The 4,738-nt window shown below is 44.3% G+C and overlaps 1 protein-coding gene across 1 annotated transcript in view; it reads right to left on the reverse strand.

Annotated features, from left to right (window-relative positions):
* Positions 1–4,738, reverse strand: part of BIRC6 (baculoviral IAP repeat containing 6) — a 414,467-nt gene that overhangs the window by 46,260 nt on the left and 363,469 nt on the right. The gene's annotated exons all lie outside the window — the stretch shown is intronic.

Raw genomic sequence — 4,738 nt, forward strand, 5'->3', positions numbered from 1 at the left:
CCCATGGGGGAGTTGGGGGGGGGGCCAGGGGTGACCCACAGGTGGGGTAGGGTGAGGTTCCCCCTCCCTGCAAACCTACACCCCCACCCCCACCAGGACTGACTTGCTCAGCTCCAGCAGCAGCAAAAGCTGATACAAGTGGCAGCACCCTGAGTGACTTGTGGGATAGGTGTTGAAAGGGCTGGTTGGCTGGAAGGGTTGGGGGGGCGGGAAGTGCAAAAACTAGCTTATGGAAGGGGGGTGTTAAGTTAATACTACATAGATCCAAGTTTATCTTAAACTGGGGTCTGCAATTTTTAGATTGGTTCATGTGCATGGAACTTCTCTACAATTACAGGTGTAGCCTGATTGCCAGTCACTGAGACTGAGTCTAAGTGTAAGGTGGGCACTGGGAAGACCTATGTTTAAATTGGGCAGGCATTTTGAACCCAATTTAACCTCTCCAAATGTCTGTACTTACTTTAAGTCTTCCTCTTTTGAGGAAAAACCCCCCCTCAAATATTTTATAATAGTATAAACAAATCAATGGTCAATTAAAAACATGTAAATGCAGCTGTCCCCTTTGTACAGAAAAATGAGCTGAATCCCCCAAACACTTACAAGACCACCACTGGGGATTGTGCACCATTTGAGAAATTCAAATATCCACTCTGACATGCATGCAAGGTAAGATTGGTGTGGTTCTAGTGAGGTTTTTCAATGCCTGCATCAGAAACATCTAAAGAGACACAATGTGACATCTTGTTGGCAGAATTTTTATAGAAGGAAATGGAAGGATGAAGATCTGGAGACGTGGGCTACCAGCAGTCTTTTGATACTTACAGACATGAATGTGAGGGGCTGGGTGTTCCTTATTCTGTGCAATGAGGGGTAGCCTTTGGCCACAGATGAGCAGAGGTATAACTGGACCGCTCTGTGCTCCTCCCCTTCACTTTGCACCTTCCCTGCTCCATCTCCATCAGTAGGGTTGGCAGACATCTCTCTAGTAACAACGAACCTCCAGCTGCTACTTTTATATATGTAGCACTGGACCCAGAGCACAGGAGGTATGGAGTGTGGGGGCCATGGGCTGGGAGATGACAGGATGAAGCACTTCAGCTCTGTGCTGGTGCTTCCCCCCATCCCTCTTTAGGGCAGCACCCAGGGCTCATGTCCCTCTTGCCTGCCCATTGTTATGCTACTATAGATGTGTCTATATCTACTAAGAAGTAAACCCTTTTTGTGAAAGGGATTTAGAACTATTTTTGCTCATTCCAAACACAACTAGGTGTCTTGAGTAGCAGCTGCTGCTTTGGTCAACGATCTAAACCACAATGTCACACACAAAAGGATACTGCTGAGTGCCGTGAAACACAAAACTAGCTATAATCATCACTTCCATCTTGACAAACCAGATGTGGTGCCTGGCAGCTTAACTACCTGCTAAATGAATGCTTTACTTAATTTTTCATTATGCACAAAGATGTTGACAATGTGGGCAAAGACAAGATGGATAAGGATGGGGCCTGAAGAAGGAAATTACTACAACAGAGGTTGTAGCAAACCTCAAGGAGTTTAATGCACTTAAGTCAGGAGACCCAGTAACAAGATAAAGCTCATCATGCATTTACAACAGAAATTTTGTGCTACTCTAACATGATAACTAATTGTCTAGAAAATAAAAAGTGGACTTCAGTAAGGCATTTGATAAGCTGTTGCATGGGAAATTGGGTAAACTGGAAAAGACTGGCATAAGATAAAGAAGTGCAAAGTTCATAAGGAGATGGCTGAAGAGGAAACATCAATGGTATTGTACAAAGGGAAAAGCTCAGGCTGGAGGAAGGGAGCTGAAATATGTTGACGACACAGGGTTGAAAGGCAATATAATAAAGAGCAAGATTAGAATACCATACACAAAACATTGGGGTAACTTTGAAAAATGAAGTAAAATAAATTAGATGAAACTGAACAGTAGAAAGTGTAAAGACATGGATCTGGGGACTACTAACAAGACATTGTACTGAAAAAATGGGAGCAGTTTGAAACAACTGAGGAGGATAGCAGCTATGACTCAATGACTAACAGTAGGGCTGTCCAACCTCTGAGTTGCCAAAGGCCACATGTCATGTGGGCCTCCCAGAAACCCTATACCCAGATGCAGGGGTAGGAGCCTGAGGATTCTGGCAGCAGAAGCAGGAGCAATGGAAAAAGTGGTGCCCAGGCAGAACCACACAGACTGTGGGCCAACTGCTTGCATGTGGCTCATGGGCCCAACTAAGAGTACTGTATTTTTGTGCACACAGCATGCACTATTTCTTCCCCAAATATTAACTGCTGCAAACTGGGGTGCGTGTTTTAACTGAGGACATATGGTAACAGGAGCCTCTGGCCTGGGGAAAGAAAAAGTAATGCTCCACATATGATATAGGAAGCAGCACAGTGAGCACATGGGTCTTCCTAGCTGTTGGCTGTGCACATTTTCTCTTTCCCCTGACACAGGCTCAGGGTGCAGAAGCTGCTACTGACACCTCTTGCTAAAATAGCAACGTGGACCCTAAACTACCTCAACAGGTGCTGCTGGCTAGGATCAGGCCCTCAACTGACCTGGCAGACACTGCTGACTTCTCGCCCATCTGAGCTCTGCTTGAGAAGAGAGATCAGACAATATGGCTCAGCCAGCACCACCTGTAGTATCCTCCAGCTCAAAAGTTAACAGAGCAGCAAAAATGTTTTGCTCCCCTTTTACTGTAGCAGTCTGTTTTACCCAGGAAAAATATCAGTATTTTCAGGGAAAGATGCAAGAACTACAGTATTAGCCACAAATGTGACAGAGCCATGAAAAAGCCAAATTAAATCCCAGGATGCATCAGTAATGGTATTTACAGCAGCCAGGGGAAATATCTATACCACTTCACTACAGAGAAACCTGATCTGGAATACTGTGTACAATTCTGGTTATGTTCAAAAGGATTAATTCAAACTGGAAGGTAAGCAGAGGAGGGCTATCAAGATGACCAGGAATACTGAGAACCTTCACGTGAGAGAAGACTAGAGAAGCTTGGCATGTTTAGCCTTGAAAAAAAGAAAAGCCGAGTGAACACGACTGTTGACTATAAACACTGCAGGAAGGCAAATGAAGAGGATTGCTTATTTAAGTGAAAAGGCAAAAATAGGTATACACTGACTAGGGATAAATTTAGGCTAGAAATCAGAAAGATCCTAATCCTTAAAAGCATGACATTCTCGAACAACTTTGTTGGAGATGTAGGGGGAAAAAAATAATACAAAAAATAAAACAAAACAAAACAAAAGTTTTAAAGCCAAAGCTTTACAAATTTATGAAAAAGATTCTGGGATGTGGTTGCCTGCAACAACAGGGACAGACTCAATGACCCAGAAAATCCCTTCCAGTCCAGTGTTCCTACATCTTGTAGTTACTGTAGCTTAAAAGTATTACATAAAATTTGTGTCTGTCCCTATCCTCCTGATGTGTTTGGCCTTGCTCAGTTTTTTTAATTAGATCCTTGTCGGTGAAACCCTATTTTTTTCCTCTCACCTTCTGGCTTATTACCTTTATTTTAATGTCTTGGAAGTCTTCTGATGTCTAAATGAGGATACCATTATACCTTTAAACATGATGAAAATGTTTGGATGACTATGCTATGACATCTCTCAGTTGCATACCCCTTTCCTCCATGTCTAAATAATTTAGTATCATACACAATTTTTCTTAATTGGTAGCCATCCCTATAAAGGAATTTAAGGACTAATAATCTACAAGTAGTACTTTAAAGAATTCGTTTGAACCTAGTTGAGAAAAATCTGTTACAGGAGATTCACAGAATCATAGAAAAATCACAGAAAAAAATCATAGAAAATGAGGGTTGGAAGGGACCTCAGGAGGTTATTTAATCCAATCCCCCTCCCCAACTAGATCACCCAGCCAAGGCTTTGTCTACCTGGGTCTTAAAACTTCCAAAGATGAAGAGTCCACAACCTCTCTGGGTAACCCATTCCAGTGTTTTACTACCCTCCTAGTGAGAAAATCCTTCCTAATATCTAATCTAAAACTTCCCTTGCCACAACTTGAGACCATTGCAAACCTCTTTTGAACCTTAGATGCAGAGGTCAAATGCTTAGATGCAGGGGTAGCAGTGGACGTAGTCTTCCTGGATTTTTGGAAGGCCTTCGACACCGTCTCTCACCCTGTTCTCATTAAGAAACTGGGGGACTGTGGTGTCAACACCTACACAGTCAAATGGGTCGCCAACTGGCTGGAGGGCCGCACCCAGAGAGTGGTGGTGGATGGGTCATTTTCAACCTGGAGGGATGTGGGCAGTGGGGTCCCCCAGGGCTCGGTCCTTGGGCCCACACTGTTCAACATCTTCATCAGTGACTTGGACGAGGGGGTAAAAAGCACCCTGTTCAAATTTGCTGATGACACTAAGATGTGGGGGGATGTGGGCACGCTAGAAGGGAGGAATAGGCTGCAATCGGACCTAGACAGGTTACAGGGGTGGGCGGATGAGAACAGGATGGGATTCAACACCGACAAGTGCAAGGTGATGCACCTGGGAGGAAGAACCAGCACCATACCTACAGGCTGGGGAACTCCCTTCTCATCAGTTCAGGGGCAGAAAAAGATCTTGAAGTCATCATTGATGCCAGGATGAACATGGGTTGGCAGTGTGGGGAGGCAGACAGGAAGGCCAAGCGCACCTTGTCATGCATCCACAGATGCATCTCGAGCAGGTCCAAG

Source organism: Gavialis gangeticus, unplaced genomic scaffold, assembly GCF_001723915.1.
Source record: "Gavialis gangeticus isolate Ggan-Ray unplaced genomic scaffold, GavGan_comp1, whole genome shotgun sequence".
NCBI classification, from domain to species: domain Eukaryota; kingdom Metazoa; phylum Chordata; order Crocodylia; family Gavialidae; genus Gavialis; species Gavialis gangeticus.